Here is a 21100-nt window from a genome sequence, read left to right on the forward strand (position 1 = left end):
ATCATTTTCCTCTAATTGAGTATCTTTAATGTCAGGTCTTGGTTTGGTGCAAAGATCTGTTACCTCAAGACAATCATGTTCGACTTCCTCAGCATCATCAATGTTCACATTTTCAAAAGGAAGCAAAGTTGCCGGGTTCAATACAGTACATCGTTTCAGGGAAACATTAGGTGACCCCATTATAATTGTCTCGTATTTTGTAAGCCTCGCATTTGTCATATGCTGCATCTTGGTTCGGGTCAACAAGATTTCAACTGAATGAGGGACCATTACTGTTAAGGGATGTCCTATCACTACACCTTCACACTGAGTGAGGCTTTGACCAACTGCTACAACTGCGCGCAAACAATCTGGTAAGGCTGCTGCGACTGGTTCCAAAGTAGCTGAAAAATATGCTACTGGGCGGTTTGCACATCCATGGACCTGTGTCAGGACAAATAAAGAACAAGCATCACGTTCATGACAAAACAGTACAAATGGCTTTGTGTAATCAGGCATACCTAAAGCTGGCGCCCTGCACATACTTTCCCTCAGTTCCATGAATGCCTTCATCTCTTTCTCAGACATGGTTATAGCACCCGGGCCATCCTGAATTTCCTTAACCATCAACCTCACTAAAGGTTTAGAGGTAATCGAGAAGTTGGGTCCACTGACAACAGTAGCCCACCATTCCCAGAAACATCCTGACATCTCTCTTTGTTGTTGGGGGATTCATCTGCAGTATGGTTGTCACTCTTTCTTTGGATATTCTTCTAGATCCCTTCACAATCAGGTGACCCAAGTACTTGACCTCTTTCTGACAGTATTGCAGCTTCTTTGGTGACACTTTGGCGGTCATTCTGACCCTGGCGGTTGACTACCGCCAGGGCCGGGGACCGCGGATGCACCGCCAACAGGCTGGCGGTGCATCCATGGGCATTCTGACCGCGGCGGTACAGCCGCGGTCAGAAACGGGAAACCGGCAGTGTCCCGCCGGTTTCCAGCTGCCCTAGGGAATCCTCCATGACGGCGATTCCGACCCCCTTACCGCCAGCCTGGTTCAGGCGGTTTTGACCGCCAGAACATGGCTGGCGGTAACGGGTGTCGTGGGGCCAATGGCATGGGCACTGCAGGGGCCCCCTAACAGGGCCCCACCAAGATTTTCAGTGTCTGCCAAGCAGACACTGAAAATCGCGACGGGTGCAACTGCACCGGTCGCACCCCTTCCACTCCGCCGGCTCCATTCGGAGCCGGCATCCTCATGGAAGGGGGTTTCCCTCTGGGCTGGCAGGCGGCCTTCTGGCGGTCGCCCGCCAGCCCAGCGGGAAACTCAGAATTACCGCAGCGGTCTTTTGACCGCGCAGCGGTATTCTGACGGCGGGACTTTGGCGGGCGGCCTCCGCCGCCCGCCAAAGTCAGAATGACCCCCTTTATGTCCATTCTTTCCCAAATGATTCAGTAAGGCAATTGTGTCATACCTGCAGCCATCTTTTGTTCTGGACGCAATTAACAAATCATCAATGTACTGTACTAGAGTCGAACTGAAAGGCAATTCCAGTGACTCCAAATCCTTCTTCAATATCTGATTGAAGATGGAAGGTGACTCAGAATACCCTTGAGGAATTCTGCACCAACTAGAAACCTTGTCCAGGAATTTGAAACTGAAAAGAAATTGGCTGTCCTCATGAAGAGGCACGGAAAAGAATGCTTGTGACAGATCCACAACTGTGAACCATTCTGCATCACACGGAACCTGAAACATAATCACTGCCGGATTTGGCACTATGGGGCAACATTTTACCACAATCTCATTTATTTTCCTAAGGTCTTGAACAATTCGAACTTTCCCACAAGGCTTTTTCAGACCCATTATTGGTGAATTACAAGGGCTGCTCAATACTTCTTTCAGAACCCCTTGCTTTACAAAGTCCGCAATTATCTGCGTCACTTGTATAAGCACATCCTGTGCCATGTGGTACTGCAGTACCTGGGGAAACACTGCATTTAGCTTTACCTCTACTTTGACCGGTTCTACTCCTTTTATTAGCCCCACTTCTTTTCCTGTCAGGTCCCACACTTTTTCTGTCACTGTTCCCTGCAAATCAGCTGGTAAGTCGTTCACTGTGAGCATTGGGAATAAGGTTATCAATGGGTATTACTCATTTACCATCTCCGTCTCTAATTCAGAGAGCTGAACATCAACCCCTTCATCATCACTGTTTGTTTGCATCTCAATCCCTTCATTAGAACAGGTAATAGAACACCTCGTTTTGCACAGTAAGGGGGTCATTACAACCCTGGCGGATGGCGGAGAACCGGCGGTAAGACCGCCAACAGGCTGGCGGTCTTACCTAGGTGAATTATGACCATGGCGGTTACCGCCATGGTCATCCGCCGGTTCTCCGTCCCGCCCGCCAGGGCGGAAACGACCGCCGGGCTGGAGACCTGGGTCTCCAGCCCTGCGGCCGTCAGTATACCGCTGGCGGTATTTGGACCCGGCTTACCGGCGTGGATTTCAAGCGGTTTGAACCGCCATGAAATCCATGGCGGTAAGCACTAGCAGTGCCAGGGAATTCCTTCCCTGGCACTGATTGAGGTCTCCCCCACCCCGACTCCCTCCTCTACACCCCCCACCACCCCTGCCACCCCCAAAGGTGGCAGGGCCCCCCTCCCCACCCCGACCCCTAACATAACATTACTGACACACACCCGACACGCATGCAGGCACCACCAACACACATACGCACACACCCCGACATACATGCCCACAGCCACACACACTGTCAGGCACGCACACCCACATTCAAACATACACGCACACATCCATACAGACATACCCACAGCCATACACGCACTCATTCCCATACACACAACACCCCCGCAAGCAGACACGCACTCACACACCCCCTCTACATACACACACGCACACCCCCATGCACGCACACAACACCGCCCTGCCCCCCTCCCCTAACGGACGATCGACTTACCTGTTCCGTCGATCCTCCGGGAGGGGACGGGAGCCATGGGGGAAGCTCCGCAGACACCGCCACGCCAACAGAACACCGCCACAGCGAATCACAGGACGTGATTCGCTGGGCGGTGTTCTGTTGGCGTGGAGGTGGAGCAACCTCCACTTCCCTGCCGCCCGCAAGTATGGCTGTCGGAATAACGACGGAGAGCAGCCAACAGTCATAATACGCCGAGCGGCAAACCGCCTGCACAGGCGGTCTTCCGCACGGCGGTCCCTCGGCGGTCGTAATGACCCCCTAAGTCTCTTCCCAGTAGGGATACGGGACTCGAATCACAGACTACAAATTTCTGTAATCCCTGGAAGTTACCAATTTCAACTTGGACTGGATCTGTAATCGGATTTGTCAGGAACTGATTTGCAACTCCTACCACCCTTATAGTACGCCCCAAAAGTGGCAATTTCGGAACCTCTGCACTTCTGACTGTTGAGCGTGTAGCCCTGTGTCAACCAGGAATTAAACCTTATGTCGCATCACCTTTCCCTCTACATAGGGACGACTCTGATCTACCTCTAGGGACGCTGCAAGCCTGCACTCCTCACTGTCTGAACAATCATCCGACCATTCATCATTTATTCCATCCTCACCAGGCAATGGGAACTGTTGTACTGTGTTATTTTGACTCATTGTTTGACCTGTGACCTGTTGAGGAAGCATCACCTGTTGCTGTCCCCTTGGAGCCAATGGTATCTGCATTTGCTGTCTAGATACCATGGGAATCTGCTGTTTTACTTGTTGCACTTGTGCTGGTTGAACACGCAGCATTTGTATCTGCTGCATGGGCTGTAACCCCTGCATCTGAACCATGTTATTCTGGAAGTTCTGATTTTGTCCTCTCACTTTTGGACCCCTCACATTTTGAAATGTACCGACATCATTACTTTGTTGAACAACACCATCCTGCACCACCATTGGACATTCCCACTTCCAGTGCCCCACGCCCCGCACACGTGACATGGCAACACCTTTTTCATCCCCTGCACATCATTTTGAACCACAACGTTATAAATATCCGGAACCTTGTTCACAAAACCTCCACGACCTCGTCCTCTTGGTTGCACCTGAAACATTCCATTTCCCTGCGGTTGCTGTTGTACCATCTGCTGGATTCCATTTCCCTGCATCCCTGCCTGCGCTGCCTTAATCTGCATCACCATCACTTTCTCCTTCAACTTTCTCTGTTTCAGCTCAATCTCGTCGCTACAGTATTTTGCATACTGCAACACCTCATCAATCGGCTTTGCTTGTCTTCAGATCAAATGATTCTTAATCATCTGACTAATCTCCGGTCTCAGCCCTTCAACAAATCTGAACACAAGGTGATTCATGTCTTTCGGTTCTATGATCTCAGTGCCACTATAGTGTTTGAATGCCTTTAACAACCTCTCATAGTAAGCATGGATCGACTCTTTGGCCTCCTGTGAGGTTCGATCAATTTTCTGCCAATCTGTAACTTTCAGCGACACCTTCTGCTTCAGAAACTCAATCACTTTATGATAATACTTCATCACTTCTTCAGACGGTGCTCCAGTAACCTTATCCCTTGCCGGCTCCTCTGTCGGCCAGTCCACACCTCTCTTGCACTCAACCCATAAGTCAGGTGGAACTATGATCTCAAACAGGGTATTCAAGCCTTCCCAGAGACATTTTGCAAGCTTCACAAACCTGTCTGTCTGTTGATACCACTCTATCGGTTTCTCCCTCAACCTGGGATAATCATTTGTGAACGAGAGGATGTCACCTCTAGACCATGGTACATGGACTAAAACTCATCCAGCTGTTTCTCTCATTGGTAACATCTTTATTGTTCCTGTGTCTTGTGTGGTTTTAGCCTGCTTTGGATCTGGACCATCACCTTTCTCTTTATCTCTCTTCTTTGCCCGTCTGCCATCCCACTTTTCTAATGCTCCCCAAATCTGAGCACTCTGCAGTATCTCTTTAAGATGTGCCTTCATTCCGGTAGATCTCAAGTGTTCAAAGTCTTTAGGCTGAAACTCCAACCTATAGCTCCTCTTCAAATGTTTAGTACTTTCTATGTCTATGCCCTATTTATCTGCCAGGTTTGCCAACCTCTGATGCACCTTGCTCACTTCTCTGGTTATCTTGGGGCACAGGTACCTCAACTCTGCTTCTGTGTATGACTCTAATCTGTTCACTCCCATTGTCCCTTCGATTAGTTATGTGGCTTCTACACCCACTCTCACAAAATTCAGGTATTCGTCTCTCTCTGACCTCTCTGTGGTCACTGTAGTAGTCTGCGGAGTGTTGAGCTTGTCTAACCATTCGTTCAATTGTTGCGCTGTCAAGCCTTGCAATGAAACATTTCCAGATTGCACCATGGGTGTCTGTGTCGTATTTGTACTCATTACCTGTACCTAACCCTACTTGCCTCATCGTCTCGAAAGGAACCCCAATCGGTCTACAGTCTAACAAGGATCTAGTCCTTTCACCTGACTGACTTCCCTGTGTCATTCCCTGCAGGTTTCCAGTAGACCCTTCTCTTATCGCCTTCTGGGTCATTACTCCCTGGTCACATACGCCAGGCTTATCTTGCGTATACAGCAGTACTGGTGGAACAACAGTAATTGGCAATGATATAGCAGCCGGTGACTGTCCAAGTCCCAAACCCTGCGGAGCATTAACTCCCATAGCTTGATTTATCATGGGTGCTGTAGCTACTGACTGTAATCCTACAACAGAAGTGAAACTCGGAACCACCTGTTGCTGCGGCTGGGGCAGCAATTGTGGAGTTGGCTCAATCTGCACTAACTTTGATCCAGTGTATCCTGGATCAGGCAGCACCATCAGACTCGTAGTTGTCTCCAATACTGGACATCTGGATAGAGCCTCTGAATCGGCGGAGGTTGTAACTGTATCTGCGTGTCTGGCGCAGTGGGTACACTGACACCATTCTGTATCAAAACTGTATCACTTGTCTGCACTGTATTTGTGATTCCCTTATTCTGTGCTGGACCTTCAGGACCCAAACTAGTGCTCTGCGTATTGTCATTTATGGCATATGGTGGCGGGCGATCATGTAACAACTGATTAAGAAACTCTTCATCGTCTGAATCGTCTTCATCTACCCAAGACCTCTGAGTCTCCTTTGTTTTACTAGAACTTTTGTCTGTCTTACAAGTGGCTTTCTTTCCCTGAGTTCCGTCTTCTTGAGTTATTGCCGGAAACATCTTAAGTCCGTCAACTATTCCCCTTCTCCACATCCTGGTCTTGTTATCCCATCTAGCCTCTTCTAAAGTCTTTTCTGCTATTTTCATTCTACTTTCAAGTTTCTGCTGTCTTTGTCGTGTGGCCATTAAATCCCAGATTGATAATGCCTCATACTGAGCTGGTCTCAGAGGCAGTTTTTGCACACTTAACATTAATCGTAAGTTCTCCAAAATTCTTGTATTAAACGTTCCGTACTCTGGAAACGCTAAGGGCCATATTTATACTTTTTGACGCAAAACTGCGCTAACGCAGTTTTGCGCCCAAAAAATTAGCGCCGGCTAACACCATTCTGAAGCGCCATGCGGGCGCCGTATTTATTGAATGGCGTTAGCCGACCGGCGCTGCCTGGTGTGCGTGAAAAAAAAACACGTACACCAGGCAGCGCCGGCGTAGGGAAAAATGGCATTTGGGCGACCAAAAATGGGGCAAGTCAGGCTGAGGCAAAAAAATCGTCTTAACCCGATTTGCGCCATTTTTTTTGGGCGCCCAGACACCATTAACATGACTCCTGTCTTAGCAAAGACAGGAGTCATGCCCCCTTGCCCAATGGCCATGCCCAGGGGACTTCTGTCCCCTGGGCATGGTCATTGGGCATAGTGGCATGTAGGGGGGCACAAATCAGGCCCCCCTATGCCACAAAAAAAAAATTAAAAAAATACTTACCACAACTTACCTTTTCTTCCCTGGAATGGGTCCCTCCATCCTTGGGTGTCCTCCTGGGGTGGGCTAGGGTGGCAGGGGGTGTCCCTGGGGGCAGGGGAGGGCACCTCTGGGCTCATTCTGAGCCCACAGGTCCCTTAACGCCTGCCCTGACCCAGGCGTTAAAAAGAGGCGCAAATGCAGGGTTTTTTGCCCCGCCCACTCCCGGGCGTCATTTTTGCCCGGGAATATAAATACCACGCACATGCCTGGGAGTCATTTTTTAAGACGGGAACGCCTACCTTGCATCTCATTAACGCAAGGAAGGTGTTCACGCCAAAAAATGACGCTAACTCCGTGAACTTTGGCGCTAGACGTGTCTAATGCCAAAGTATAAATATGGAGTTAGTTTTGCGTCGAATTTGCGTCGAAAAAAACGACGCAAATTCGGCGCAAACGGAGTATAAATATGCCCCTGAACATCCCTTCTTCTCTGTAAGTTTGCACCACTGCTTTAACCAAAGACATGGCGCGACTCCCTTTTCCTCCATTACGATATAAGCGGGAGTACCCTGAGGCGGTGTAGGATCCCCTACATTCGCTGCAATAAATGTATCTCCCCTAAAGGCACACTTTAAAGCCTTGAAAAACGTTATTTTTGCGTCTTTTATTTTGTTTAGAATCTAATCAGGAAGTGACTTTAATTCCCAGAACACTCTTGACCCACTTTTCTCAACCAATTGCCTCTCACGGACGGCTGCCAATCCGTGCCCGACCCCTCTAGGCAACTGACCTATCCCAGCGTGGCTCAACTGACGTCACACTCACACACAATGCGGCTGACAAAGTCTTGCGGCTTGTCTTCCTCACACAGAACTAAAATGCAATATATTGCAAGCACTTTTAACAACAAAAACCCAAATTTGCCGGTTTACTACAGGAAGAGTAACACAATCGCTTAAGAACTTTACAGAGATTTCACTTGAAGCCTCGGCCGCTACTCTCTCCTTCTCGGCTCCCGCATTCGCAAGCAGAATTAGACCCACAAGTCCTACTCTCGACTTGTCAATGGTTCGTTCTAGTGCACTTTAGAACTTGCCAAATCTCCATCGAAGGTTTCACTCACACACTTTGACTCAAACTCGACTTGTCAACCACGCCCAATTGACCTATTAAACCACACAAATTACAACATAAACCCAAGTGTCTCCTACACTTGTCAATATACTCCGGAGTCTTAGACCACTACGGGTCTGTGCATCACCAACAAACACGTGGATAATTTTTGAGCCCCAAGCGCCACACTCATGTGAAGTTTGCTGACTTCCCTACTCTCATACTGCGGAGTATGCCCACTCCTACTAAAACAACATTACCTGGCCTAAATTCACACAAACTTCACAAATCACCTGAAATATGGATAAGCTGAGCAAGCGCAAATTCTACACCACACATGCTAGGACGCCGAGAACATACCCAACTCACTTAAGCAGGCTCCGAGATTCCGGGAAAGTCATGGGGAATTTAGAAACACATCATACCTCCAATTTGCATTATCTCAAAAACAATTCAAACAATGATTCTTAGTCCTAGGGCCCCCAAAGGGCCAAACCGTCGCTCTGCTACCAGAACTGCTAATGCGTCCCTTTATGTCTAATTTATACACTCTGGGACTCGTTTTAGGCCAATGAATCTTTCGACCCTAATCGAAGACACCTTAGGACGAGATAGCTAATCAACATGTCAATCAATATGTCAATAACGTCATCAATATTTATTATAACAAGGCAATTCACTTTAGTCATTTAATAAGACTCAGGACACCACCATGACCTTTCAGTCATGAATACCACACCAGTTTAGTACGTTTTGTGATATTTATTCCCTATTGATTACAATTCTACTAGCATTATTAATCTCAAAACCAAGAAGCACATTAGCATAGTCACAATATGGCAACTCTGATAAGACTTCATCAAAGCAAGAATCACGAATATTAGAACATAACACGGCGTCAACATAGATAAATCTCAGTAGAGTAACGTTTGCTCATTGTTCATCAAAGTATGGATTCAGTCACTTGTCTATTTGCGTTTGATCAGTGAACCCCTGAACTAACCTCGAATTAGCATTGGCATGTTGGGCTTCATGCAAAACAATTTAGCAACATCAATTTGGAAAACCTCTAACTATGGTCTCTGTCAAAAGAAGCAGTTGGTACCTAGAAAGGAAAAGCAAACAGACAATCAAAATTTCATTGTCATATAGTTACCCTCCGTATTGGGTCAGCATACAGATTCTGTCTTCGTCCTCAGGACATCAGTTGATTCGCCATCAGTCAGGAACTCAGCTCAGGTAAGAAGGGTAAAAGGGTACTTCCCTTATAAGGAGGTAAAGTATAAACGGGCAATATAAGGGCAAGGTTGGTTATAAGAACCAAACAGCAAAGTCTCTATGCAGAGTGACAAAGTGTCTGGGTCATAGCAAATCGCAACAGCATCTCCCCCTCCTCTATCTCCTAGTCTCTCCGTTCTAAACTACTTCCTTGTGTTATAGGTTTTTATCCCTTTTCCGTTGTACAGTCCCCTAAATTTTAATTGGTTGGGATCGGTACCCCACTATATCCCTCCAATAAGGTTTCAATTAGCTCATCAAATTTATCACCCCATAACAGTTCTCACATAGTTTATTGGTCCTTATGATTGACGTCTTCAGCGGGTAGAATGTCCGGTATGATTTCATCCTCTTGTGGTCCTTTGCACATCTTCAGTCAGTGGTTCCATTGTCTGTACCGGTTCAGGCGACCTTGTACCTGGGATTAGTCTATACTGTTGCATTCAGCTAAAATGTTTCTTCAAGCAAGTCTAATTTCACGAGAACGGATATACTACAGTTACATTCATCTTCTAGCTTTTGGAAAACAAGAGTTCATGTCCTTCAGCAATTCAGCACACTGCACGTTAGGAAAACACATTTAGGCCTATATTTATACTTATTTAGTGCCGCATTTGCGTCGTTTTTTGATGCAAAATTGGCACAAACTAACAAAATACTCTTGTATTTTGTAAGATTGCACCGATTTTGCGTTAAAAAAACGACGCAAATGCGGCGCAAAAAAAGTATAAATATGGGCCTTAATATGAGAGCCAGGCAGCTAGGCCTCGACTCATGCTAACTAAGGCCTAATGATTTATTAGCAGAACTTTAGCATACAACCTTTAATAATTAGTGTAAAACTATACTTTAACATAATATTTCATCATTATTAGTCACTTTAATTAGTCCCTATATATATTGGCGGCCACTCCCCGTGGTCACATTTCAAGCATGCGTTTTAGCAAAATACATTAATACATTTTCTATGCAGCATTATTATGCATTAGTTCATAAACATTTCATGTTAATATTGAATATATAAGCTACGCTCTCTCAAGATCATTACTAGAGTGAAAACCCTAGGCAACAGAACTTTATTTTTTATATAATTTTAGTCATTACAGGCTGGTATACAGTGTAATAAAACAAACAATGGATATTTCAGAAAGCAATATACCTTGTAAACCATATTTTCTTTACCAGAGGATTAGTAATCAATTAAATAATCACTGTTAGGATCAACACACACATAATACACAACTATTTTGCAAAATGATTTCTAAACTATTGAGTGGACCTCTTACACAACTTCCTATAGCTAATTCAGTCACCATCCTGTTTTTAGCTCAGTATTGATAATTCTAAACTGTATGCAACCATTTTGCACATGCTTTTTTTAAATTTTGCTATCAAACCATAAAACCCATTCTCTAATACTAGCATCTCTCAAGTCCGACTGTTTATTTGCACTGATACTGCTGAAGCAGGTGTCTTAATTAGAAATTATTAATGAATATTTATGTATTTAAATAAATTAATTATGAAGAAAATGAAATAACGTAGACAAATGATGCACACGTTTGAAACTGTGACCTCGAAGAATGGCCATCATTGTTAACAAAATGTACTAATTAATGATTAATATTGTTTATCATGTAGCTTGCCGTTCCTTTTTTGTGTGATGCGCTTTTATGGTATTTATATTTACCGAAATAAAGCTAATGAATGAATGAATGATTAATACTGATGAAATATTGAAAAGAAGTTAGATTAATGTAGTAATATGTCATATTTAGGTTTTTGAAGTATGGTCTAGCTTATTAAGTGTAGCCCTTAACTTAGCAAGTGTCTTGGCCTAGTTTTGCCAGGCATCACGCAGAAGCTGTATTTCTTAGCGTTTAATAAAAAATGCCGACAGAGTGAATTAACTGTGAAATGTTCATTTTCTTGTCAAAGTGCTTAGCAGGAGCTTTCCGTGAGAACCAACTAACAGGAGACAGTGACCTAAAAAATTTAACAAAATGTGTGTAATGTGTTTGAAAAGTACTTTCCCAGGACGCGAGCAATGAAGACATTGACTGGAGACGAAGATGCAACAAATTGAATACCTGACGAGCCGGATGATGAGGACATTGTGAAACGACCAATCAATGTTGTGTGAAGAGAGAAATATTAGAATTCATGTATTTGGTATATAAATATTATTGGGTAGAGTAATAACGTACGATTAATTGACCAATAGGGAAATGGGGGATAGTTCAGGTGACTTTGATATAACAACGCAACAGAGGGAAAAGATTTCAGACTAGAGAGAGATTTTAGGGCATTACTGAGATAATGAAAGAAGAAGAGATTTGAGATTCTGTCATTGGGCTCCTACACTCTGACTGAGAACCTGATGCTTGCTGTTCGATTGATGACCTGAGGATGAAGACTGATTCTGCTTGCTGACCCATACCGTGGATAGGTAGATAAGACAATGTGATTGAAGCATTTTTATGCCTTTTCTTTCTAGGTACCAACTTTGCTGTCTTAATAGTTGTTCAAGCTAGATGTTTTCCTAAAAACTTGTGTTCTAAATTGTTTCGCATGAAGCCACACATGCTGATGCTAATCTGGTTTAGTTGAGGTATTCAAATGACGAATGACAAAATACAGGGACAAATGTTTGACAAGCTATCTTTCAGAATTTTTTATACTTGATTACTTCACTGCAACTGACTTTGCTATTGATCTGCACCACTGCTTTAGAATGTGTTGTGATTCAAGACTTGATTAGATTGCATTTCTTCCGTCGCTTTGGTCAACCAGTATTGTTTTTATATGTGTTTCATTTGATTTTGAGATTAATCTACATGACTTTAGCATTGTTAATATAAGAGAAATAAACGTACTAAACTTTACTAAAGGTGTGGTTATTCATGGCTGAAAAGTCATGGTGCATGACAATTACTGACTCCATTAAATACTGATTGACTAATGGTTATTGATTAGTGCGTATTGATTATTGTTTCTGTTCTGGAGCTGTGGTAAGAACATCTTAACCCCTTCTGTGCTCAGGACGTAATGGTTACGTCCTGAGGCACAGTGCTCCTGTGCCCAGGACGTAACCATTACGTCCTGGCACAGAGCCCAGAGGGAGCGCTAGCACTCCCTCTGTGGGGTTCCCCCCACCCCCCAATGGCAGGGGTGGAAGGGGAAGCCCTTCCCCTTCCACCCCTTCCACCCCCAGCCCCCCCGTGACGTGAGCGCGCGATCACGCGCTGGCAATCACAGAGGCCTCCTCCCATCGCGCTGGAAGCTCAGCTTCCAGCCTGATCAGAAGAGAAATACAAAGCATTTCTCTTCCGATCACATGGAGGAGACCGGACAGGCTTCAAAGGGAAGGAAAGGAATTTCCGTCCCTTTGAAGTCTCTCTGAGCATTTCAAAAGCTGGATTGTAAAGCAATCCGGCTTTTGAAATGCCCACTAGACACCAGGGATTTCTTTTAAAAAAGGAAACTGATATGAGGGAGCAACCCCTTGGGCAAGAGTCGCTCCCAGGGGGGGCTTTTTTTTTTAAGGCCTTTTCTGCCCCCGCTGGGGGCAGTTCGGCTTATTATTAGGCCGATCTGCCCCCAGGGGGGGCAGAAACCTCTAGGCACCAGGGATAATTTTTTTGTTTGTTTTGTTTTTGTTGTTTTTTTTTTTAGAGGTGGGGAGTGACCCCTTAGGCAAGGGTCGCTCCTCTAGGGGGCCAATCATATTTAGGCCATTTCTGCCCCCCTTTGGTGCAGATTGGCCTATTTTTATGAGGCCAATCTGCCCCCAAGGGGGACTGAAACCACTAGACACCAGGGAGTTTTTTTTTCTCGTGAATTTCACGCAAGGGGAGCGACCCCTTAGGCAAGGGTCGCTCCCTTGGGGGGCAAATTTATTTTAGGCCATTTCTGCCTCCCTGGGGGGTAGATCAGCCTATTTTAATTAGGCTGATCTGCCCCAAGGGGGGCAGAAACAACTAGGCACCGGGGATTTTTTTTGTTGTTGTTGTTTTACAGATGGGGAGTGACCCCTTAGGCAAGGGTCGCTCCCCTGGAGGGGCAAATTGTATTTAGGCCATTTCTGCCCCCTTCGGGGGCAGATCGTCCGATTTTAGGTCAATCTGCCCCCAAGGGGGGCAGAAACCACTAGGCACCAGGGATTCATTTTTTTGAGCCATTGTCACGCAAGGGGAGCGACCCCGTAGGCAAGGGTCGCTCCCCGGGGGTGGAGGGGCACATTTATTTTAAGCCATTTCTGCCCCTCCTGGGGGCAGATCGGCCTATTGGTATTAGGCTGATCTGCCCCCGGGGGGGCAGAAACCTCTAGGCACCAGGGCAAAAAAAAAAAATGGTGTTTTTTTTTTTGTTTGTTTGTTTTTTTAGAGATGGGGAGCGACCCATTAAGCAAGAGTTGCTCCCCTGGGGGGGAAATTGTATTTAGACCATTTCTGCCCCCCTTGGGGGCTGATCGGCCGATTTTAGGTCAATCTGCCCCCAAGGGGGGCAGAAACAACTAGGCACCGGGGATCTTTTTTTTTTTGCGCCAATGTCACGCAAGGGGAGAGACTCCGTAGGCAAGGGTCGCTGCCCGGGGGGGTTGGTGGGGGAAATTTATTTTAGTCCATTTCTGCCCCCCGTGGGGGCAGATCGGCCTATTGTTATTAGGCCGATCTGCCCCCAGGGGGGGGCAGAAACCTCTAGACGCCAGGGCAAATTTTTTGTTGCTGTTTTTTTTTTGTTAGTTTGTTTTTTTACAGATGGGGATCGACCCATTAGGCAAGGGTCGCTCCCCTGGGGTACAAATTGTATTTAGACCATTTCTGCCCCCCTTGGGGGAGATCGGCCGATTTTAGGCCAATCTGCCCCCATGGGGCAGAAACCACTTAGGCACCAGGGATTGGTGTGTGTGTGTGCGTGTGTTCTCTTTAGGGGGGCACCCCATCTTGGATTTCCCTAGGTGTCTAGTTTTCAAAAATGCACTGGTTTGCTTGGTTTCCCCAGGTGCCGGCTGAGCTAGAGGCCAAAATACAGGTCGGCACTTTGTAAAAAACACCTCTGTTTTCTGTGAAAAAATGTAATGTGTCCATGTTGTGTTTTGGGCCATTTCCTTTCGTGGGCGCTAGGCCTACCCACACAGGTGAGGTACCATTTTTATCGGGAGACTTGGGGAGCGCTGGTTGGAAGGAAATTTGTGGCTCATCTCAGATTCCAGAACTTTCTGTCACCGAAATGGGAGGAAAAATTGTTTTTTTGGCCAGATTTTGAGGTTTGCAAAGGATTCTGGGTAACAGAACGTGGTCAGAGACCCACAAGTCACCCCATCTTGGATTCCCCTAGGTGTCTAGTTTTCAGAAAATGCACTGGTTTGCTAGGTTTCCCCAGGTGCCGGCTGAGCTAGAGGCCAAAATCCACAGGTAGGCACTTTGTAAAAAACACCTCTGTTTTCTGTGAAAAAATGTGATGTGTCCACGTTGTGTTTTGGGCCATTTTCTTTTGTGGGCGCTAGGCCTACCCACACAAGTGAGGTACCATTTTTATCAGGAGACTTGGGGGAACGCTGAGTGGAAGGAAATTTGTGGCTCCTCTCAGATTCCAGAACTTTCTGTCACCGAAATTAGAGGAAAAAGTGTTTTTTTGGCCAGATTTTGAGGTTTGCAAAGGATTTTGGGTAACAGAACCTGGTCAGAGCCCCACAAGTCACCCCATCTTGGATTCCCCTAGGTGTCTAGTTTTCAAAAATGCGCTGGTTTGCTAGGTTTCCCCAGGTGCCAGCTGAGCTAGAGGCCAAAATCCACAGGAGGGCACTTTGTAAAAAAAAACTCTGTTTTCTGTGAAAAAATGTGATGTGTCCACGTTGTGTTTTGGGCCATCTCCTTTCGTGGGCGCTCGGCCTACCCACACAAGTGAGGTACCATTTTTATTGGGAGACTTGGGGGAACGCTGGGTGGAAGGAAATTTGTGGCTCCTCTCAGATTCCAGAACTTTCTGTCACCGAAATGAGAGGAAAAAGTGTTTTTTTGGCCAAATTTTGAGGTTTGCAAAGGATTCTGGGTAACAGAACATGGTCAGAGCCCCAAACATCACCCCATCTTGGATTCCCCTAGGTCTCTAGTTTTCAGAAAATGCGCTGGTTTGCTAGGTTTCCCCAGGTGCCGGCTGAGGCCAAAATCCACAGGTAGGCACTTTGTAAAAAACACATTTGTTTTCTGTGAAAAAATGTGATGTGTGCACATTGTGTTTTTGGCCATTTCCTATTGTGGGGGGAGGACTACCCGCACAAGTGAGGTACCATTTTTATCGGGAGACTTGGGGGAACGCTGGGTGGAAGGAAATTTGTGGCTCCTCTCAGATTCCAAAACTTTCTGTCACCGAAATGAGAGGAAAAAAGTTTTTTGGGCCAAATTCTGAGGTTTGCAAAGGATTCTGGGTAACAGAACCTGGTCAGAGCCCCACAAGTCACCCCATCTTGGATTCCCCTAGGTGTCTAGTTTTCAGAAAATGCACTGGTTTGCTAGGTTTCCCCAGGTGCCGGCTGAGCTAGAGGCCAAAATCCACAGGTAGGAACTTTGTAAAAAGCACCTCTGTTTTCTGTGAAAAAATGTGATGTGTCCACGTTGTGTTTTGGGCTATTTCCTTTTGTGGGCGCTAGGCCTACCCACACAAGTCAGGTATCATATTTATCAGGAGACTTGGGGGAACGTTGGGTGGAAGGAAATTTGTGGCTCCTCCGAGATTCCAGAACTTTCTGTCACCGAAATGAGGGGAAAAAGTGTTTTTTTGGCCAGATTATGAGGTTTGCAAAGGATTCTGGGTAACAGAACCTGGTCAGAGACCCACAAGTCACCCCATCTTGAATTCCCCTAGGTGTCTAGTTTTCAGAAAATGCGCTGGTTTGCTAGGTTTCCCCAGGTGCCGGCTGAGCTAGAGGCCAAAATCCACAGGTAGGCACTTTGTAAAAAACACCTCTGTTTTCTGTGAAAAAATGTGATGTGTCCACATTGTGTTTTGGGCCATTTCCTATTGTGGGGGCGAGGCCTTCCTCACACAAGTGAGGTACCATTTTTATCAGGAGACTTGGGGGAACACAGAATAGCAAAACAAGTGTTATTGCCCCTTGTCTTTCTCTACATTTTTTCCTTCCAAATGTAAGGCAGCGTGTAAAAAAGACGTCTATTTGAGAAATGCCCTGTAATTCACATGCTAGTATGGGAATTCAGAGATGTGCAAATAACCACTGCTTTTCAATACCTTATTTTGTGGCCATTTTGGAAATACAAAGGTTTTCTTGATTCCTTATTTTTCACTTTTTATATTTCAGCAAATGAATTGCTGTATACCCGGTATAGAATAAAAACCCATTGCAAGGTACAGCTCATTTATTGGCTCTGGGTACCTAGAGTTCTTGATGAACCTACAAGCCCTATATATACCCGCAACCAGAAGAGTCCAGCTGACGTAACGGTATATTGCTTTAAATTATCTGACATCGCAGGAAAAAGTTACAGGGTAAAACGTGGAGAAAAATGGTTGTTTTTTCACCTCAATTTCAATATTTTTTTATTTCAGCTGTTATTTTCTGTAGGAAACACTTGTAGGATGTACACAAATGACCCCTTGCGCGAACTCACTGGGGGACAGAGACAGCGGCAGCGGCAGCCAGCACCAAGGGCAGGAGCCCTTTAAATTAAACTATCGCGCTCCCGCCCAGCGGGAAGCGCAAACTCACCGGGAGGCAGCGGCAACCAGCACCAAGGGCAGGAGCCCTTTAAATTAAACTATCGCGTTCCCGCCCAGCGGGAAGCGCAAACTCACTGGGGGACAGAGGCAGCGGCAGCCAGCACCAAGGGCAGGAGCCCTTTAAATTAAACTATCGCGCTCCCGCCCAGCAGGAAGCGCGAACTCACCGGGGGACAGAGGCAGCGGCAGCCAGCACCAAGGGCAGGAGCCCTTTAAATTAAACTATCGCGCTCCCGCCCAGCGGGAAGCGCGAACTCACCGGGGGACAGAGGCAGCGGCAGCCAGCACCAAGGGCAGGAGCCCTATAAATGAAACTATTGCGCTCCCGGCCGCGGGATGTGCGCGGGAGGCGCCCGGGCCAAGCCCGGGCCAAGGGCGGGCCCGTCCTGCTCCCGTCTTGATCCGGATGAGGCTGGTCTGGGCCTATTCTCTTTCATCTACTGTCTAAATACACTAAGTAAGTCTTAATTTATATAAATTACTGGTATTCCATAACTTTACAGTCTCCATGGGGAAAAGGAAAGCTGCCGATTCCCTAGACCCCTTGTCAGACTGTAAAAAGCAGAGGAAGCGTACTGCTAAATTGGTCACCAAGCCCAAAAAACCCTTTGAGGAGATAGACCTGTTGTTTGAAGAGGTTGAGGCGATATTAAATTGTTCACCCAATCATAATGGTGCCTCCCTCGGGAAAAATGCCCTAGTTCCACCTGGGAAGATACAAGACTACTTTGAGAAAAGGACAAAGAATCAAGGTCTGGACACAGGTTTGACCAATAATGGTGCAACCTTACTAACAACGCACCTGCTACCCACCCCCCCCTCAAATGATAAAGTAAACACGACAAATGTATTGGTGCACAGGTGCGGATCTCCCCATGCGGGAACAGAGGGTAACATCCTTAATCCAGCCATATCACCGAGTCCTGCGATCAAACTGATCTCAAATATACCTTGTAGGAACCGGTTTGAGGCCTTAGCAGAGGATGATGAAACTGCCACAGTTCGTGATACAACTACAGATGATATCAACAAAGAGGCTATCCCTTGCACCCTAAATACAGTTCCCGTCTCCCTCTCAATGCACCCCGCCACTGAACCTAGCAATGCCCTTATACTTCAGAGAATAGAAGAAGTTAGGTCCTTGGTTTTACAACTGGCCAAATGCTTCCGGGAGAACTTAGAGTGTGGATGCAAGTGCAAATTTAGGGATGAAGGGGCGAACATAGGCCATACAATGCCTGACCCAACACTAGCAATCAGGCTTGCACAGGGGGGCCAGGCTACTGATCATCAAAAGGAGAAGATACATCGGGCTGGCTCAGATGGGAACGTAATACGCCCTGAATCCAATACTACACAGACGAGCCAACATAGTAAAAGTTCATTAGATGAGGGGGATACTATGGGAAACCATAGTGCTATCAACAAATTTCCCCCAGGGCCCTCAAACTACTTGCCATCAAAGAGCAGTAAACAGATTGACTATCTCCCACTCAGGAGGTCCTATGTCAAACCTAATGCCAACTACCTATTCGCACCCAAACTCTCTCCCGGCTGTTTTAGTGCCCCTTCTTATCAGAGGACTCCTCATGATCCAGACCCATTGTCAAAACCCCAATGCCTCAAGCCTGGAACAAATACTCTCTTCTTAAAACAAGTCCCGAAATTGCAACCAGGACTTAGTGAGGATCATGTGTCTAGGGTTAACAAAGTTATCCACTGGCTACGACACCAAAGAAATTGTCTATCAGTTATACGATCAGATATCTGTAACACCAAGCGGTGGTGTCCTTTAGGATCAACTTATGATGTAATTTCAATTGAGTTTCACAATAGACTCCTGGTAGAAAACCTTATTCTGTTCAATGACCGAACTCTCCATCTTATGGAACAAAGGGGATACATCACCTTAGAGACAGCACTGGAGATGGAAGGCCAACCATAAACTTCTGGTTACTCATGCAACAATGTAACTAGTAATCAGTCCAGGCATGTCGACTCTATTCGGCCTAACCCAGTATGACTGGCAATAGCCCAGGGAACAGCTCTTGAGACTAGCTCAGCGGAACCCAGTCTGATGATTTCTGAGGGACCTATTGACACAGAGTTGATTCCTGAGAGACCCAACCCACAGCCACTAAGCCCGGTCTTTTGAGGAAAAAGGCATATCAGTCATGACATGGAATTTAGCAGGCCTTGGGAGGAAATTAGACGATATTGACTGGTGCTCATATATCAACACCCAAGACATTTGTCTTTTTCAAGAAACATGGGCTGAAGAGCTGATTACCCTAGATGGGTTCCTTTCCTTTAATGTGGCTGCTCAACCCTCCATAAAACCGACGGGTCGAGCCAAAGGAGGACTTCTGATGTTAATAAACAAAACTGTGCAGTGCACATATAAGACTCTAAAGTTTGACAGTCCAGACCTGATGGGACTACAAATCACGTTCCAACAGAATTTTACCATAATTTTTTGTCAATGTTTATGCTCGTTCGGTTTCGCGAGGGGTTGAGTCCCAAGTTTTAAAACAGCTTCTTGATTTTCTAGACACCTTACAATCAACCTCTTACCTAATAATAGCCGGGGATGTAAATTGCACCTTTGAACCCTCTGTGTTACTAACTGGTCTCACAGAGGATGAAGATCAAACATGGGGGATTGCACAGCTGACTAGTGACAATAACTGTTTTAACTCTCGTGTAGCTATCCAATTGGCATCCCTTTGTTTGAAACATGGTCTCAGGGCATGTAATGGCCGCACGCCCTCTGACCCGGATACTGCACCCACTTTTAAACGTGGTTCAACTACAAGCGTAATCGATTATTTTCTAGTGGATGTGAGATTGTGGCCCTTTCTGAATGATATGAAGGTGGATGTTAGAACCGAAAGCTACCATTATCCCTTGTTACTCTCTATGTCAGGTGATGTTTTCGGTAGGACTTCGAACAAACAAACTACCTTGGTCCCCATTCCTACCATGAACATCACATCTACGAAGGTCAGGTGGCCAAAGGTCCAGTCAAACACTTATCTGCTACGTGAGATTTATCAGGCTTTTATAGACATCCTAGCTCCATACAGTGACTATGATTCCAATGATATCCCCCTCTTATCCATACATGAAAATATGATCATAAGATTACAACGTATATTCTACAGGAAGGTTGGGGTAAGACACCAAGGAGCAACTTCTAGCTCATGGTTTGACGAGTCCTGCCACACGGACAAGAAAAGATTAAAAGGTGCCCTCATGGAAGGAACCCATGGAGAAATTTTAGTAGCTAGACGTACTTACAAAGAATCCATCATCCAAGCAAAAAAAACCTGGGAAGACACAACTTGGCAGGAATTGCTGGATGCTACCCAATCCAACAACAATAATTTGTTTTGGGAATTGTTAGGTAAGTGAGAGAAAGAGGGCAGGATTGGTGTGAGAAGCCATAAACAGCCAGAAAAATGGGTCGAGCATTTTTCGGGCTTATATAGAAAAATTGAGACCCCCACAATCTTAGTTACTGGGGAAGCAGGCCAAGATTTTCTCTCTACCCTTGATGAGCACCATGGACCAGCTCCCCTTGTAGGGGGCTCACAGGATTCTAAGAGCCATAGCTGCTTCACTAACAAAGAAACAGCCAATGCTATTAGTTCTTTAAAACTAGGGAAAGCTCCAGGTCCAGACAAAATTCCGGGGGATCTTTATTTGTCAGAACCAACAGTCTGGACTTGGTACATCAATACACTCTCCAACAAAATTGCTGAAGGGGGGCAGATCCCCATGACATGGAAGGGTGCAGAAATGATCCCCATCCATAAAAAGGGTAACGCAAACCTCCTGACAAACTATAGACCAATCAGTCTAATTGATAACATCCAAAAAATATTTACCAAGCAACTCCTAGGTAGATTAACCAATTGGGCCAAAGAGCAGAACATTCTTTCCCCTCTTCAAGCTGGATTTCGACCAAGGATCAGTACAGTAGACCAGGTTTTTAGACTGGCCATTCTGTACTGGAAATATACAGCCCTGGCTAAACAACCATTATACATCGCTTTTGTTGATTTGAGATCAGCATTTGATCTAGTTCT

Source organism: Pleurodeles waltl, chromosome 5, assembly GCF_031143425.1.
Source record: "Pleurodeles waltl isolate 20211129_DDA chromosome 5, aPleWal1.hap1.20221129, whole genome shotgun sequence".
Taxonomy (NCBI): domain Eukaryota; kingdom Metazoa; phylum Chordata; class Amphibia; order Caudata; family Salamandridae; genus Pleurodeles; species Pleurodeles waltl.